The following is a 20336-nucleotide window of genomic DNA, read 5'->3' as shown; positions in this document are numbered from 1 at the left end:
GTAGAAGACTTCTCTGATACCAACATGATCTAGGATCTTTTCTTCATTGATGTTTTTACAATTGCATGAAAGAGCATGTAAAAACCATATATGAAAACACTTAAATAAGAATCAAAATAAAAGGCTATCATAAATAAATTACACACAATGCTTGATAACATAGTTCATCCAATGTTGACTACGTCTCTAGGCCCTGCTTCAATTGTGGGGAGTCCTCTTCATTCATCTCAACAAAAATTAAAATGAGTACATGGAAAAATACATTATTATACCTCCATTTCTGAGAATGGCCTAAGAATGGGTTGCTCAAATCTTAAATTTGACTACATGAGTGAAATCCTTGCAAAATTATGAGTAAAATGAGTATAAACTTGATTATATTCTATCACTATCAACTCTATCTCCTGAGAGAATTTTTAAATTCCACAATAAATTATGTGGGAATATTTTGGGAATATTCTTCTAGAATACTAGAATATACTCCAATGGAACTGCACTCCCATAGGGTTCCACTGCACATTCCATCGTATCATGGTTCCTCCCGCTCATGGCTCCACCTATCGATACTCCTTCGTCCTCCCCCATCAAATGGATTAGTATGGGTTTTTAAACCGGTGTGGTCAGTGAATATGTTAATGTGGGTCATTGGCCCAACAAAAAAAATGTGTTATGTTAATATTTTTGTAAGGTGGATGGATTTGGGGGGGGTGTTGGTGCGGGGGTGGAGGGGGTTGTAGTCACAGGTTCCACCCCCGTCGAGCCCATTTGTTTTATATGTATGAATAAAAAACCAACCGACAATTGGTTATAATCATCGTATGTATATAAAAAAATTGTTGTGAACCCCCGAAATGTCTGTCATGTCAACAATTTGATATTACTATCATTCCTAGTCTATAAGTTGACTAGGCCCTTATCAGCTACCAACCAAGTGCCATGTGGCACCATTTGATTGGGCCATCAAATTACCATCAATTTTAGCAGATGCTACCAGATTTGGAAGTTCTATCAAATTTAAACATAGCTAAAACCACCACCAAATTTAACAAGGATTTCACCAACTTTAGCCTTTATTTTTTCTGGACCTCTAAATTGGTGATGCTCCAAATTTATCTGGCACTAGCTAAATCCTGTCTTTTTGCCAATTTTGACTGGAACTTTTACTGAGCATAAATTTTGCATATGAAATCGGATTAAGGTGTCGTTTATGCCGTTGGATTCCTTATGTAAATATTTTTGACTTGGTCTTAGTTTCATTGAGTTTTGAAGACTTTTATTTTTAGGTTATTAGGGATCCTTTTGGATCAATTGGAGAGTAAAACTACAATTTCTTAACATCCTTTGACACCATCATTGATTCAACCTGCCCTGTGTTGAGAAACCAAGTGTAGTGTATTTTAATGGTTGATTTCTCATATTTATAATTACTTGTGAATATTACATTTCTTCTTGTTGCTTCTTATTTATTCTTCATCAAGTAATTATACAAATGTTCAAAATATAAAGATCACAGTAAGACAAGGAACACCAAAAATTAGGCCAAAGACAAGGGACAAACCCACAAGGGGAAAACCCAACATTCCTTATCTTATAGAATCATATCAAAATGAGAGATATGCAAGACCAATACCAACACCAAAGTACCACAAATATTCCTAGTCAACCAATCTCCAAGTCTCCTCCAACAAGTCAAGGTAAACTCTAGTCAAACCTCTTCAAATCTAGTCAAACTCATAATTTTGGCCCTGCAATTGAGGTTGAATTTTGACCCTACAATTATCTAAAAAATATCTTAGATAATTCTCATGTGAGAACTACAGAAGGGTAGAAAACATTCAACTTCTTCTTCTCCTTTGACATCCTTCTCTCTCCTTTTACTCTAGCCTTTCTTCTTCTTGTCTAGGTGTAGAAAATGATTGATGATGTGATGAATGAATTGGTCCTTCAAGAGATCGAATTGTCTCTTATATATAGTTTTCTGGGAGGGTCAAATAGGTGCCACTAGGCCGACTTTTCCAAGGAGGGACGACTTGGTCTTATTATGGGTTTATGAATCAAAATAAAATTTCAATTATTTTTCTTTCAAATGTCCAAATGGGACATGACTCAAATAAATATTCTTTTGACTCATTAATAAATTATTTTTGACTCTTTTGAATATAAGCATGAAGAACATGCTTTAACAAAATATAAATGAATATAATAAATACATCAATTATAGTTTTATATTCTGAAATCTGGCTCTACTTACAACTTCAACACTCCCTCTTAACTAGGGAGGTATTCATAATGACTCAATATGATATTCTCAAGTTGAAATATTCATATAAGAAAGGATCAGGATTGATAAGCATCAATGATGATAACATAATCATAGCCAACATTGTCAAACTACCAAGGCCTTAACAAATATGCTCAAAGAAAAATTCTAAGCAACATTCAATAAGACACCACATCACATCTTCGAGGAACATAATCCACCTAGGTTCACCAAATTATGTCATCACAGGACCATTTCCTAATCTATTTTCACAATACCTAACACAAGAAAATGTTGGTCCTCTAGACCATTCTTATATTAGATCAATGTGCTTTGACTTACGGTTGTTAGTCATGGTCACAGTACATATATCAAGAATGTTTGTCCTTGATGCTTATCCAATCAACCATTCTCCGTATTCATGTTCACGTACTAGACTTACAGTTATTATTCCTAGCTATAGTACATGAAAAATGGAGAAAAAGGTGTCCAAGCTCACTCCCTCTCAATTTGGGAGGAGATATCCACAAGCCCAAGCTTGTCTCGAAAATACTCATGCTTTCCCTTGGGAATGGACTTTGTCAATACACCGGCTACATATTCATCAATGGAGATATATTGTAGCTTCACAATTCCATCTTGCACCATGCTTCGAATGTAGTGATACTTATTCATAATGTGCTTTGACCTTGCATCAAAGACCAGATTCTATGACAACTTTATGCATCTTTAATTATCACAACATATTATGGTTGGGTTCAATACTCCTTCAAAAAAATCAATAATAAATTTACAGAGCCAAACTAATTCATGACTAACTTTGCATGATGAAATATATTCAACTTCATAAGTACTTAGTGTAATAGAGTCGTGTTTTCTAATTATCCAAGAAATCATAATGGATCCTAATAAAAAATAACCAACAATAGTAATTTTCCCATTATTGGTATTGTCCACCCAATCAGAATTGTTATAACCTTATAATAAAATATCATTTCTTGCAACATATCTCAAACAATGATGTATAGTTCCATGGAGATATCTAATATGTGATTTTCCGCTATGCAATGATCATGTCTGGGCTCCATCTAAAATTGTCTTAGAGTGTTCACAACAAAGCATATATTTAGTTGATTTTTCACTAAATACATTAGAGAACCGATCGGTTGTCAATTTGTTGATGTATCAACGAGATTTGAATATTAACTTCTTAGCTTCTTCAAATTGGTGATCATTGGTGTTGCCATGTGTTTACTATCCTTCATCTGACTTTTTGTAGAATCTTGATCACATATTTTCCTTGACCAAGAAAGATTTCACCAAGTTTATTCCAAACTTCAAGTCTAAGGTAATAGTGCATTAGTCCAAGATCCTTCATGTCAAATTTGACTAGTAGTTCCTTCTTGCATTGACTAATAAAATGGTCCACACTTGCTATCAATAAGTCATCCACATATAGAAATATGATCACCAGCTCATTTTTTAGAACCAAGTACTTCATTACGAGTTCTAATATGGTCAGATTTGAGAGTAAGCATCTCTTGTAAAATATAAGCAACACCAAAACCTTCTAGAGCCCAAACTTCCATTCTCCTATTCATTCCCCCCTCATTTGGATTTTCCTCTACCTTGATGTAGAGGTTCGGATCTATAGTAATTTTGATGAAACCATGCCTTATTAGATAAGCATCCATTTAGGCATACCATACTCTATAGACTTGTTTTAATACATATAGAGCCTTCTTTAACCTGCAAACATGGGATTCCTTCCCATGGACTTCAAATCCTTAAGGTTTTTCTATGTAAACTTCTTCATCAGTTGTGCCATTAAGAAAAGAAGTCTTCACATCCATTTGATGTATATTCCATCCCATAGAAGTTTCAATAGAGATGAGAGTTATAATTCTCATGTATTTGGTTGTAGGAGAAAAAGTTTCATCGTAATCAATTCATTCTTGTTGAGATAATCCTCTAGCCACAAAACTTGCCTTATATTTGTTGATGCTCCCATTAGCTACACACTTGATCTTATACACCCATTTGGAAGTCACAATAGATTTATTCTTTGGTCTAGGCATGATTTCCCAAACATCTTTATTGATTATTGATTGGTATTCTTCCATTATCGCATTCTTCATACTTGTTGTTTAGTTGCCTTTTCGTAAGTAGAGGGTTTTGATTCAATGATTTTGGATATATATGCTACATAACTAGAGTATCTTTTGGGTCTCTTTCCTTCTCTAGATTTTCCTTAGTGGACTTTCATGTCCTTCAACTTCCTATAAATTTTTTTGAAGCCAAGTGAATCTCTTTTTGGTTTTTACAATTATGTCGGGTTCTAAAGGTTCACTTGGTCCTTTTGGTTCTTCATGATGATCAACTATAGGTTCTCGAGAATTGGTTTTCCGTGAACTATCTTCAATGGGAAAGACAATTTCTTCTTCTTCATGAGACTCAATGGGAATATATTTGGACTTCTTGTACGCAACATTTTCATCAAATGTGACATCTCTACTTACTTCAATACAACATTGTTCTTTGATGTAGATTCTATATGCTTTGGATGAGTTGTTGTAGCCAACGAAGGTTCCTCTCATAATTTCACGATCCAACTTCTTTCTCTTGTCCTCAGGAATATGAATGTACATTGGACATCGAAACATTTTGAAGTGATCAAAATTAGGCTTATTTTCAGTAAATACTCTTCTAGAGTTATATCACCAAGAATTCTGTGTGGGCTTCTATTTTGAATGTAGACTGTTGTCATTGAGGCTTCTCCCGATAGGAGTTTGTGAAGATCTTGATCATGTAACATGGATCTTACACATTCTTTGATAAATCAATTTTTCCTTTCAGTTACACCATTATGTTGGGGATTATAGGGAACTATCAACTCCCTATTAATCCCATCTTATTTGCAAAAGGTCACAAGTTCTTTAAATGTATATCCACCTCAATTACCAAATGTCAAGGTCTCAATCTTCCTTTCTGTTGCATTATGAAATTTGGCTTTGAACTTTTGGAATTTGTTGAATAATTCATCTTTAAACTTCAAGAAATATATCCAAGTATTTTTGGAATAATAATCAATAAATGTTATGTAGTATTGATGACCATTGAGTGATTTTTCAAAAATAGTACCACAAACATCAGAGTGTATTAGGTCCAAGATTCCTTGGACCTTGAGTCATTGCTAGAGAATAGTGTCTTTGCATTTTTTTCAAGAGAACACCCTTTACAAATTCCTTCATGCTCTTCCTTTAATTAGGGCATACCTTTGACTCAAGGATGGAAATATTTTGTAATGGAGATGGACATATCTTCTATGCTATAGTTTACATGGATTGATGTCAATGTGCACTAAATCTTGAGGAGGAGTTACAATTCTATACAACCTCCCCTCATCAATCCTAATATTTCTAGAATTATCTATACTAGATCCATTAGCCCAAACAATCACCTTGCCATCAATAAATGTTATCTTGTCTCCACCATGTCTCCTTTATCTTCTAAATTAGAAATAGAAATTAAATTATTTTTCAAAGCTAGAACACAAAGGATGTTGTTGAGATGAATGTTCCCACTAGATTCCAACTCGATGTAGGTATATCCATTTCCTTTGAATGGATAGTTATTTATGTCTCCAAGTTCAACCTTGTGATAATATCTTCCTTTTGATAGAATGTTGAGATTTGCATGTTCACCTATCATATTCCTTGAATCTCTGTTATCGATTACCCTTGTGTTTTCATCTTCAATTGAACTTGTAAGAGCATAATAAACATTTATATCCTTCAGTTCCTTAGATAGTTTAGAAATGAATTTGGTGATGTATCCTTTGATGGATGCAAGAAGAATCCTTAGAGCCTTGAGACATTCCTTCATGTGCTTATCCATTGAAAGAGAGAGAGAGAGAGAGAGAGAGAGAGAGAGTTTCTACAAATATGTCTTCAATCAAGAATGCCAAAAAAATGTGATCTTCAAGCTTCCTTCCTTCACTTTAGCTTTGATACCATGTTGAGAAACCAAGTGTAGTGTAGTTTAATGCTTGACTTATCTTCTTGATAATTACTTTTTAATACTATATTTATTCTTATTACTTCTTATGACTTCTTCATCAAGAAATTATACAAATTTTCAAACCATAAAGATCATAATGAGACAAAGAACCACATAAATTAGACTAGAGGCTAGAGAAAAACCCACAAGAGGAAAACCCAACAATCCTTCTCTTATAGAACCAATCAATATGAGAGATATCCAATGCTAAGACAAATACCAATACCAAAGAGCCACAAAGATTCCAATTCAAACCCTCCTCCAAGTCTCCTTCAACAAATCAAAGTAAATGTTGGTTAGAAATTTTCAAATATGGTCAAAATCAAAACTTCAACCCAGTAATATAGACCAAATTTCAGCCCTACAATTACCTCTAAAATGCCTCATAAAATTCACACATATGAGATGCAATAGGGTAGAAAACCTTTGACTTCTTATCCTTTGACTCCCTTCTCTCTCCTTTGACTTCAGCCTTTCTTCTTCTCATTCAGGTGTAGAAAATTATAGATGATGTGATGAATGAATTGGTTCTTAAAAAGGTCAAATTGTGTCTTATATGTAGTTGTCTAGGAGGGTGAAATAGGTGCCACCAGGTTGAATTAGTCTTCTTGTGGGATTATGAATCAAAAACAAAATTTCATTTTTTTTTCTTGCAAATGTCCAAATGGGACACGACTCAAATAAATATTATTTTTACTCATTAATAAATTCTTTTTAATTCTTTTGACTCTAATCATGAAGAACCTGCTTTAACATAATATAAATGAATATTATAAATACATTGATGATAATATTATACTATTAAGGTCGAATCTGGTTGCAACTTCAACACCCAGCTAGAACATCAAGGGTATGGTGAGACTAAAATGTGCCACATATAATTTCTTTCATCCTTTAAACTCATGCCTCCAATAGCACAGGTTGATATATTTATTCTTTTTTCTTGATTATCATATTGTGTATTTTTTTCTTCTGCTCTTGATTTTATCTTTCTGCTTCTACCAACTCATCATTTTGCATGGAGTGTGCATTTGGGATCTTGAGTTTCTTTTTCATGGAAACTATCTCTCTATCTTGTCCTCCAACATGGTTTTATATTGTCTGAATTCACAAGGATACATATCCAAGTGGGTGATTTTATCCTTTTGTTTGTAGAAAAATTGTAAAAGTTAGAGACCCTTGGTTCAAACACAGGGGCCAACAAAGGATCCATCATAGTCTAGCGTAACACTGAAATTTTCACCTTACTCAAGACGAGTAATTCGTCTCACCAGAGGCATGTCGCGACCTTACTAGGATAGGGATTAGGACTAGGAATCATGGAGATTTGCACAAGGATTATCATTCCCATCTACTCTAGAAATCAGAGCATGTGACACATAACCATCTCAAAGTGTAACTTGCGAAGCATAAAAAGAGACAAAATACATCTAGATTCATTCATAAGAAATTTTATTAAATAGGCCCATGCAACTAACACATTCAGACCCATAAAGTAATCTTGTAGCTCTTCCCCTTAACTTAAATAATCATTACAATCTGGCGTTATGGAACTTTAGATAGGAACAAAAGGATCAAAATACAAACTAGCTCAAAATCATATGATCACATAACAAAGCTAAGTCCATTAGACTCAACGACAACATCTCGACATATGAGCTTATCTTCCCTCATTATTGTCTTCTCCTTCAGATTTTATAAACTTTGGTAGCCTCAACTATTAGTCTCTTCCTTGGATGCCACGCACTTTCCTCCTTAGCTACTTTTGTGGCTCAACTACAACTGTTCCATCTCTTGTTGATGACCTTTGCAGCTTGACTGCGCTTGCATGTCCCCATATTTTATGCTTTCCAACTTCAGTGTCTCGCAGATCTTGGTGGATTTTCTCTCTTTCCCTCGATTGTTTCTTCCACAACTTCCCTTTAGTCAGACTTGGTCAAAATGTGTCAAAAACTTTGTCCCCAAAACGAAGGACCCAACATGCCCTAACCAAAATCGATGGAATCATCTTGATTCAATCATTGGTTGATGTTGTTGTTTCTTCTTGCTATTGTGGGGCTCCTTGTGTTGCTTCTTCTTGAACTCTTTCTTCGTGTGTTGTAGTTTCTTCTTCAAATGAAGGACCCAACTCTAGGACATATTGGATGGTTTCACTCTTGAATTGGGTATATTTAGCAAGGGTTGAACACTAGGGATATGTCTGAGTTACAAATTTCTCAATAAATTGCATGGTAAGATCGGTTGTTAGTTGGATGGGTCTTGTATTCAGGAGATAATTCCACTAGGCATCATCTTCTATGTTGATCTACTGCAATTTCTGGAAATGGACATGTATTGGTGGTTTGAGGTCGCCAATTATAGCCTTCGTGGTGCGCAATTTATCCTCAATCTACTAGATATACTTCTTGAGTATGTCGGTATGTGAAAAAATATCCTTTTGTTGGTCGAGGTAAAATGTGGTCAAGGATTGGTTGAACAATTAGTGAGGTTGTTGTGGCAGAGTATAGACCGGTTGATTTTTCTTTGTAAGGAACACTCAACATTCATGAACTTGAGTGAAATTTCTTTTGTCTCTCCCATAGCCTGATGAAGGGAGGAATTTAGATAAGCCACATCGATGATATTTTGTTCAATATCATTGGCATACTGGGTGGCTGGATCAGGGAGCACTCTTTGGTCAGTTGCAATAGTTTCTTGAAACTCCATGTTTGCTGAAATAACTTCGATGCATGCAGTTCTCATGTGGTCACAATAATCTGAGAGGGTTCAGGCTGAGAATTCCTCTAGCGTGTTTGGTACTACCTCAGCAATGCTAGGACAAAGAGCCTCAAATTTGGCCTTGATATCATCAATCATTTGTTGTAGTGCTTTCTTTCCTTAGAGAAGTTAATCACGCTCAACTGTAATGGAGAGAAGTTGCTATTGTTGCTACTCATGTTTGTCTGTCAAGGTATTATGTAGTGCCTCTACTTGGAAATAATCCAGTTGAATGAAAGTAAATAATTGAGAGGATGACCAATTTTGAAGGTCATCGGGTGTCATAGTAGCAGGTGGAAGGTATCGGGCTTGCAACAGTTTTCCACTAGTAACTGATTTGTTAGATTGTCCTTTAGGTGAAGTTTACCACTGTAGGGTCTCTGCAATGTGGGTGTTTGTATGGTCTAGAAAAAAATGTGGTGGCAAAATGGGAATAGGTTTGGATGCATGAGGTAAGACGTTTATAACTTTTTATCCCTGCGGACTAGAGTGAATATGTTGGTCAGTTTCTAGTTGAGGAATTGATGCTAGTAAGAAGGATAAAAAAGGTATGGTAACTGAATCCATTATTGTAGGGTGAAAAATAGGGGTTTTTTGGTCAGCTTCGATGGTGGATTGAATTACAGAATCAACCTCCATCTCGCTCTCAACACTGATGAGATTTCTAGTCAGAGGAAGGTCTGAAATGGTTGTGGAGGGGGAGTTTGTGCAAGGTGATTGTTGGGGAAAATACTGGGAGGGGGGATGAATCAATATTTAAACTTTCACAATAATAAATTTTCTTTTTCAAATTGTATACGCGATTTTACAGAAACCAAACAGCGTATGTCCACGATTATAATGAATGAAACCAACGTATAGATAATAAACTTGTCAAACAACCAATTCAATTTCTGTTGAAATTAAATCGGAGTCAGATGCATTTACTAAGCAGTAAACAGATGCAGTAAGAACAAAATAAATCAACACACATAAGAAGCACACATGAACACCAGGATTTTTTAGGTGGAAACCCAATGTGGGAAAAAAACATTGCTACTATCGTCTCAGTCTTTAATCTTCTTATTATTAAAAGTGCTTACAAGTATTGGACTGTTGCGAACTCTTTCCAGTACATAGGCATCTACCTATTGAAGGTTACAACCTTCACCCGTTTTTCAACTTCTACTGGAAGAGGGCTCCAACCCCTAGCTCTTGTACTGGCTAATGTGATTACTAGTACATAGGCACCGACCTACAAAAGGTTACCACCATCACTCATTATCCAGGGGCCACGTTTCATAAATTTTCAGACTAGATACTCCTAGTACACATCAATCACCACTACAATACAACCATCAAACACAACTGCATCAACCAGTCATTGAAACCCATCAACTTTGAAGCAAAAACTCAATCAATCAATCTAGAGAATCAAATCACTATCACCAAAACACAGAGCTGAACTCAGAACATTGCATCAATAACCAGAACGAACTACAACCTAAAAAATCATATCTCATAATGTATACGCTACTTCAATGAGGACAACCTACATGTATACGCTACTTTATGTAACTCAACCTACATATACCTCTAAATATATTGAATCATAAAACTTCTGAACCAAAAATTGTACTATCCAAAGACATTCTGAAGATATATTGTCATATTACAGAGTTCTAAACAGATAGCAGCAAAAGATCACCCTTCTTACTCAATCAATCAGTCAGCCAGACTTAATCTCCTTATACACTTCAGATCTAATGAAGACATCATTGACAAACAACAGTAAAACAATAGCACTGATCAGATAGATTAGTCATTTCTAAACAACAAACCCTTCCTCTGCATACGCTACTTGGAAGTGTCGAATTTGCGTGTATACGTGCCTTCACCGAGGCGAACCTGCGTATAGATCTACAAATAATGACTTATAACTTTGCAGCTTTTCAAGACTTCAGATATACCTAGATCATAGTATTTAAAGGATAAAACATGCATTAGCACTCAGATCTAGCCTATCCATTATCAGATCATACAATGATAAGTCATTTCAGGTCTCATGATCCTGATCCAACATTGTATCCAAGGGTGCACAAGATGTTTCAGATCTATATCATAACCATAGCCCTTACAACATAAAATATACTTCAGATAGAAGTATTCATGAAAAACCCTTTCACTTACACATCTAGCCCTTTGATTTTCTCTTCCTTATATACTTAGAACCTTTTTCAATACCATGGACCAAAACAACACTTATAACCTATGGCATTCTTAGACGGGATCAAGCAGCCATTATTCCGCTCAATATTGTGGGTTAATAAAATGGTATGGACCCTTGGTATTCTTTAACCTTAATTTTCCATCCCATACGCACTTTTCCTTCTGTTTTGGGAATATTTAGTGTTCTTGGACAAATGCCTAACCCTCTAGACTTAGTAGCAGGTCTAGAAACAATAGACAAAGTAATCTCTACCTTTTCTATAATCAATAGATAAAACAAGAGAGAAGAGAAACCTACTTGTATTTTTTGCTAGTTCCTTGTCTCCCTTGACCAATCTTGCTGCTCCTTTCCGTACTTAAGCTGCTGGAAAAGTACCTGCACAAACACAGAGACAAAAACCCATCAAGGCAAATGATAATGAACTATTGCTTATAAATAGCATGGAATCGAAAACATGATATACATATGAAAGCGTCAACATATAACACAAGCAAAAGGAAAAAGTTTTGAAGACTTTATTGATAAGAGGAAGAATTACAACCCATATGTGCTCGATCCAGTGACACTCTTCCAATTTAATCCCTCTTCACCTCATGACAAGCAAGACACTTCAACGCTATAACAATACTTGCAATCACTTCTAATCTCATATCACCAGCATCTCCGTACAATTCAATGATTTTCAGCCCCTAATCTCTTAGATAAGTGATCTTTTTATAGGTGAATGAAGGAGGTCATGCCATCAATGGTGAAAATGAATTCATTTCTAATTTTAGAAATCAGTTCCATGGAAGAAGGGATAGGGGATTGATGTTCCTTAACTCCCTTCCTCATCCAAATGTGAACTCAAAGGAGTAGGTGGCATTCAGAAACTTCTAGAGGCTTCCAATGGATAAGGAATCTTCAAACCCTCACAGAAGTTCACTCGAATTCACCTAGCGCGGGCCAAAGAGGGACCAAGTGCACTGCATATCACCCTGTCCATGTTTGGTTTGCATTGTAGTGCACCCTAATGAAGGCCTACTTGCGCTGATATTTTTAGAGGTAGTTTTTGGATGTTTCAGTGATGGAACTTCTTGGGAAGTGAGGGATTCTAATGACTACCTTCTTTAGGGCATGTAACAACTGCATTAGGTGTTGATGGGCCCTAATAGTATAGATATGTAAGTTGGGGTTGATGTGCCCAAATGGATCTATAACACCTTCTGTGAAACTGTGTGCATACGTATACACATATTTTATTTTGTGTACCCGCATGTATAAATGACTTGGACTAGGTTAAATAGTGCATACAACTTAAAACATTCTCTTTCCTCAATTTCTTGATTCTGATATGTAATCCTATATCCCATAATCTTGTTCTTCTGTGCCATTACCCTGTTACCTCTTAATTGACCTGTTACAATGTGAGTTTCCATCATACATCACTTTATCATTTCTAAACTGACCTGTGGATATATCTGGTTATCATATATGTGAGTTTCCATCAAGGAAAACACATGTACCATAATGCCAACAATATCCCCCTTTGGACTTGATGGCAACCATATTGGTGTTGATCACTTCAAGCTGTAGAACCTATTAGATATATCAAACAACACCAAGATACTCTCCCCCTTTGACATCAAGGGAAAATATTAGACCAAGATATTCTCCCCCTTAGTACATGCTGAGATGCACTATACTGTCCATGCTCCCCCTAAGCACATGCAGAGTTTGTAGAAATATTTTTCAAAAGAATAACATGACTCTATAACTCAACTATGTGAGTATGACCTTCCTATCACCAATGACTCATACATACATCAATCACCCAACCAAGTGGGGATACATCAAATGTTCATACATGACTGAAAATTGCAATTATTACATCATCCTTCCCATGCATAGTGGGGGTACAAATTACATCATGTGTCCAAAAGGACTCATCCATAATAGACTATGATAGAAAGAGACATATTATTACACCATATGTCTTTACGTGACCTTTTCATCAAATGACATTAATAATTGAGACCATAGTTGAATTCAACAACCACAATGCCAACAATGCATAATATTTTTAAGGCTAATGCTGCCCCTGAACCTATGCTACCTATGTATTTTCAACAATTGATTCATCAAGGCATCTTCATCAATCAAATAAACATCAATGAGAAAAGCATATCAGCAAACTGTATCCATAAAAAACATGCATGTCAGAAATTGATTTTGAGTCTGACCCACTATTTTTCTGTCAAAAAAACACATACGCTACTGCTAGCATAGAAATTCATGTATATACGCAACTCTGCTTCATGAAATCCACATATAGAAAACAATCCTCTAATTTTGTACATATAGACTGAAAAAACTTGTTTTAAAAGCAAGATGAGGCAGAACAACTCCCAGCTTTTGCCTGAGATATTCAAATGCTTCTCTGGGAAGAGGTTTGGTAAATATATCAACAACCTAATATTTGGAGGGAACATACTCTAATTTAACCTTTTATTCAAGCACTTGTTCTCGTAGAGGGTGGTACTTAATGGGTATGTTCTAGGTTTTGGAGTGCATAACAGGATTTTTCGAAATACTAATTGCACTTGTATTGTCACATCGAATGGAGATGGGTGGAGAACATTTAATTTGAATATCTTGTAATGTTTTCATCATCTAGAGAAGTTGTGTGCAGTAAGATGCAACGGCCACATATTCTGCTTCCATTATGGATAAGGCAATCAAACTTTATTTCTTGCTTAACCAAGATACTAATCGTGATCTCGTATAAAATGCACCTCCACTAGTGTTTTTTCGGTCATCAACATTTCTGGCCCAATCCGCATCTGTATATGCATGAAGGGTGAGATCTATATATTTAGGATACCATATACCAAATTATTGAGTTCCTTGGAGATATTTGAATATTCTCTTTACTGCCTGAATATGTGATTCCTTCAGATTGGATTGGAATCTTCCAACAATTCCTACCACATGCACGATATCTAGTCCAGTACCTGTTAGATAAAGTAGACTTCCAATCATAGATTTGTACTCTAGTTGATTCACTATAGGAGAATTATCATTATAACTAAGACTACATCCTATTACCATTAGAGTACATACTAGTTTGGAATCTTCCATTCCTTACTTCTTCATAATCTGCTTGAGATATTTAGTTTGTGAGAGAAGGACACCATCTTTTGTTTGTTGCACTTGTAGACCAAGAAAATAGGTTAGTGCTCCAAGTAAATACATTTCAAATTCTTTTTGCATAATAGAAGAAAAGTTTTGACTCATGGATTCTTCATTACTGCCAAAGATGATATCGTCAACATAAACAAAAATAATTAGCAGTTTATCATTCTCAATTTCTGTATATAAGTTGTTGTCTGCGGATCCTTTTGTGAAGCCTTGTTGTTGAAGATATTTGTCAAGACGATAATACCATGCCCTAGGAGCTTGTTTCAGTCCATATAAAGCCATTTTTAGTTTTCGTACAAGCTTTGCATCATTTCCCATAATGAATCCTTCTAGTTGTTCAACATATACTTCTTCTTCTAGATCTCCATTAAGAAATGCAGAATTTACATCCATTTGATAAAATTTGAATTTTCGAAGACTTGAAAGAGCAAGAAACATTCTTATGGCTTCAAGTCTAGCTATAGTTGCAAAAGTTTCTTCAAAGTATATACCTTCTTGTTGTGCATACCCTTTAAAAACAAGCCTTGCTTTATTCCTAATTACCTCTCCATTTTCATTCAACTTATTCTTGAATATCGATTTTGTCCTATAACATTTTTATCATGAGTTCTAGGAACTAATTCCCAAGTATCATTCTTTTCAATTTGGTCAAGTTATTCATCCATGGCCTTAACCCAACATTCATATTTGCTAGCTTCATTTACATTTTGTGGTTCTATGGAGGATAATAAGGCTAGATAACTAGAAGATCCTACAAGAGTTCTTCTTGTTTGTACTCCAGACCCTTTTTCTCCTAGAATTTGAGATTTTGGATGATTCTTTTGAACATACCTGGATGGAGCCTTTTCCCTGTCAGATGTATCTTCTTCTGATGCTTCATTTCTTTCTTCCTCTATATCATTTCAATTTTATACGGGAAAGAATTCACCGTCTTCATTATTATCATCTTCTTTTGTTGATGTCACTTGTTTTAGATTTCTCCATACTTCATCGATTACAACATCAATGCATTCAACAATTTTTTGAAGTCTCTTATTATAACATTTGTATCCTTTACTTCTAGATGAATAACCAAGAAATATTCCTGTGTGTGCTCTGGGTTCAAACTTACCAAGTTTTCCATCAGCCTTTTTGATGAAACATTTTCTTCCAAAAACTCTGAAGTGTTTTACAGTGGGAAGCTTACCATACCAAAGTTCATATGGAGTTTATCACTATTTACACATACATGAGATTTGTTGAGAATATTTACTACAATATGTGTAGCTTCACCTTAGAAGTTGCTAGAAGTTCCAGATTCATCAAACATAGCTCGATCCATTTGTTGAATCATTCTATTCATTCTTTCCACCACGCCATTTTGTTGAGGAGTTCTGCAAACAAACAATTGTCTCTTTATTCCATGTTGTTCAAAAAATTCAAAGAATTCATCTAATATGAATTCTCCAACCTGATCAGATCCGAGACATTTTATTTTTAGATCTAATTAATTTTCAACTAAATCTTTGAATGCCTTAAACTTTTCAAATGCTTCATCTTTATGTTTTAGTAAACCAATCCAACACATTCTAGAAAAATCATCAATGAATAAAATGTAGTATTCTTCTCCACAAAGTGACCTTTTCCTTGTTGGTCCACACAAATCAGCATGAATGAGTTCAAGAGGCTTACTTGCTAATCCTTCTTTGGCATTGAATTGAACTCTGATTTTCTTACCGAATTGACATGGTTTGCAGATGGTACTTTCTGAGATGATGATATCTGGAAGATCATGAACAATCTTGATCCTGCATGATTTTATTATCTGAAAAACTCTTAGATTCCCCAATATTTTGTGCCATGACCAATTCTCTTCTATTTTTCTTACATAACATTATTCTTGACCTCGTTCTAGTATATATATATATATATATATATATATATATATATATATATATATATATATATATATATATATATATATATATATATATATATATATATATATATATATATATATATATATATTTCTTGGACTTCTTGTACCTTTGATTATGGTCTTTCGTGTGTCAAGCTTTCGAACCACACATTCTTTTGATTGAAACACGACTTCATTTCCTTGATCACACATTTGACTAACACTCAATAAGTTATGCTTTAATCCATCAACATACATAACATTTCCATATTTAACCTTTTGTTTTAGATAAGCAGAACCTTTACCCTTAATGAAAAATGGTGTGTCATTTCCAAAAGAGACATTCTTTTCCTTTTCTAAATAGTTGTATGAAATGAGTTTATCTTTATCACCTATCATGTGTTTTGAGAATCCAATATAAATGCACCACTGATTTTCTTGTCCTTCTGTAAACAGAGCTATGCCACATATTTCCAACTATAATTCCTTCTTTTTCCATACCTTGTAGTTTGATGATGTTTGATCCTTTTGATATGTTGGCTGAAATTTTCTCCTACATTCAGATTCTTCATGACCAAAGTTATTACAAAATGAACATTCAATTTCATCTTCAGGAGGTGAAAAGTTATTAAGAGCTCCTCTTGATTCCTGTCACGCTCCTTTGTTTTCTTGCTTCTATAGTCATGATATTTTTGTAAGCAACACATTAAGCAGCCTTATGACCAAAGTTATGGCATGAAAAGTATTTTCCATTAAAGCAGAAGTTTCTGTGATCATAAAATATTTTGGTATTTTTCACCTTTTGGTTAGTGCATCTATTGATGTTCACCCTTGGAGTAAAGTGAGCACGATTTACCTCGGGAGTATCTTTAGGCATATGCTTAGGGTTGACTGGTTTTTATTGCATTAATATAGCTTCTAATGATGGTTGAAGACTTTTCTAGTTGGGATGTTTCTCTAGTGTCTCCAAGACCAGTCTTTATAAGAAGAGAACGTTGAACCTTGATGATTTCATCTAAGGTTTCTAATCCTTTAGCAAATCTAAGATTCAAAGATTTTGTCTTCTCAAGTTCCTTTCTTAGACTCACTACTTCACACTCTAATTTTTCATTGTGCTTTTCCCTTTCCGTGAGTTGATGTGTCAAATTTTCTATGACTATATTATTTTCTTCCAAGAAGATTTTGAGTTGAGTGATTTCTTCAAGAAAATATTCTTCTTATAATGCATCCATAAAATTATTATTTTCATAAGCCATGAGTAGTTTAATATCTTGATCAAATTCACCTTCATCACTATTAGACATGCCATCACTATCTTCATGAGTATAATAACTTCTTCTATTAACAAATTGTTTCCTATTACTTTTTGTAGAATCATTTCCTTTGTCATGGTTATCTTTATGAGGGCATTTAGCAACATAATGACCAAATCTACCACAAGAAAAACATTTGAAGGGAAGCTTATCTCAAAATCTTTTGGAACCCAGTTGAAGTTTCTTCACAAAGTTTACCTCATCTTCTTCTGATATATATCCTGATTCCTTGGGATCTTCTTTTTCTTTTCCCTTTGCAGAGGCTTTGAAATCAGCTTCTCTGATTTCTGATGGACCTCCTTTCCTCATTTCAAAGGAAGTTAAAATTCCATGAAGTTGAACAATTGTAACAGATTGTAGATCATGCTTCTCTGGGAGTCTCCTTCATAGATCTGAATGCTTTTGTCCCATATTGCTTTGGATGTTTTGAGCTGCATGACTTTGATGAATTTTGATTCTGGTAGACTTCCCAATAATGCATTGACGACTTTGGCATTGGTTTCATATGATTTATTTTCTATTAGATCTGTGGGGACTGCTGTTGGATATTGGTATCCTCCTTCCACAATTATCGAAAAATTAGCTCCAAGTAGCTGAAGATAAGCTCTGGTTCTATTCTTCCAATATGCTAAGTTATTTCCACTGAAGATTAGTGGTCTGATAGATGACATTCCATATTGATTGTTCATCTTGAGAGATCTTCCTTCAAGAAATCAAGCTTCTTCTGAAGGACCTCCTCTGATACCAATTGTTGGGAAAAACACTGAGAGGGGGGTGAATCAGTATTTAAAATTTCACAATAATAACTTTTCCTTTTCAAACTGTATACGCGATTTTACAGAAACCAAACAATGTATGTCCGTGACTATAATGAATGAAACTAGCATATAGATAATAAACTTGTAAAAAAAGCTAATTCATTGTCTGTTGAACTTAAATTAGATTGTGATGAATTTACTAAGCAATAAACAGATGCAATAAGAACATAATAAATCAACACACATAAGCAGCACACATGAACACTAGGATTTTTCAGGTGGAAACCCAATGTGGGAAAAAACCACCATTGTTGTCATCTCAATCTTCAATCTTATTATTATTAAAAGTGTTTACAAGTTTTGTACTAGTTCATACTCTTTCCAATACGCAAGCATCTATCTTATGAAGGCTACAACCTTCACCCGTTTTCCATCCTACTGGAAGGGAGCTCCAACCCCCTAGCTCTTGTATTAGCTGATATGATTACCAGTACATAGGCATCAACCTACAGAAGGCTACCACCCTCACTCATTCTCCAAGGACTACGTTTCATAACTTTTCAGACTAGATAATCCTGGTAAACATCAATCACCACTACAATACAACCATCAAGCACAACTGCATCAACCAATCACTGAAACCCATCAACTCTAAAGAAAAAACTCAATCAATCAATCTGTAGAGTTAGATCATTATCACCAGAACACAGAGCTGAACTTAGAACACTACATTAACAACTAGAACCAACTACAACCTCAAAAATCATATGTCAGAATGTATACACTACTTCAATGAGGAGAACCTACATGTATACGCTACTTTCTGTAACTCAACCTACATATACCTCTAAAGATACTAAATCATAAAACTTATAAACCAAAAATTGTACTATCCAAAGACATTCTGAAGATCTACTATAATATTACAGAGTTCTAAATAGATAGTAGCAAAATATCACCCTTCTTACTCAATCAATCAGTCAGCCATACTTAATCTCCTCATACACTTAGTTTAACTTCATATCTAATGAAAACATCCTTGACAAACAATAGTAAAACAGTAGCTTTGATCAGAAAGATAAGTAATTTCTAAACAACAAGCTCTTCCTCTACATATGCCACTTGGAAGTGCCGAATCCGCGTGTATACGTGCCTTCACCGAGGTGAACCTGCGTATAGATATACAAATAATGACTTGTAACTTTGCAACTTTTCAAGACTTCAGATATACCCAGATCATAGTATTTAAAAGATAAAACATGTGTTAGCACTCTGATCTAGCCTATCCATTATCAGATCATACAATGATAAGTCATTTCAGGTCTCATGATCCTGATCCAACATTTTATCCAAGGGTGCACAAGATTTTTCAGATCTATATCATAACCATAGCCCTTACAACACAAAATATACTTCAAATAGAAGTATTCATGAAAAAACCTTTCACTTACACATCTAGCCCTTTGATTTTCTCTTCCTTATATACTTAGAGCCTTTGTCAATACCATGCACTATTGAGAATGCAACAAGATGATGGAGCTTAGTGGAAAGAAGTCGCCTTCACTAAGTGGGCCTGCAGGCTATTTTTGGTGCAAAGTCTATTTTTAGACTATGTATATTTTTAGACATATGGATCATGTTCTATGAGTTGCAGGATGTTGTTTATGGATGATTGGTCATGTTGGGAAAAATAGATGGACTTCTATTTTTGGTTCACAGCGGAGTGATCAGAGTCTATTTTTAGACTACGAGGCTAAAAATATAAACAGACAAATATTATTAGCCCTTAGTAATATTTGGACTCTAAACATTACCTTATTCTCTTGGAGCACTTCAATTCGAGCTACAGATGTGGCACATGCAGCTAAAAAAAGGAATCACGTGGTTTCTTATGTGTTAGTTG

The sequence above is a fragment of the Pinus tabuliformis genome, chromosome J, assembly GCF_031772625.1.
Source record: "Pinus tabuliformis cultivar Carrire ecotype Pingquan chromosome J, CPIR1, whole genome shotgun sequence".
Taxonomy (NCBI): Eukaryota; Viridiplantae; Streptophyta; class Pinopsida; order Pinales; family Pinaceae; genus Pinus; species Pinus tabuliformis.
Note: the sequence above shows the minus strand (reverse complement) of the source record.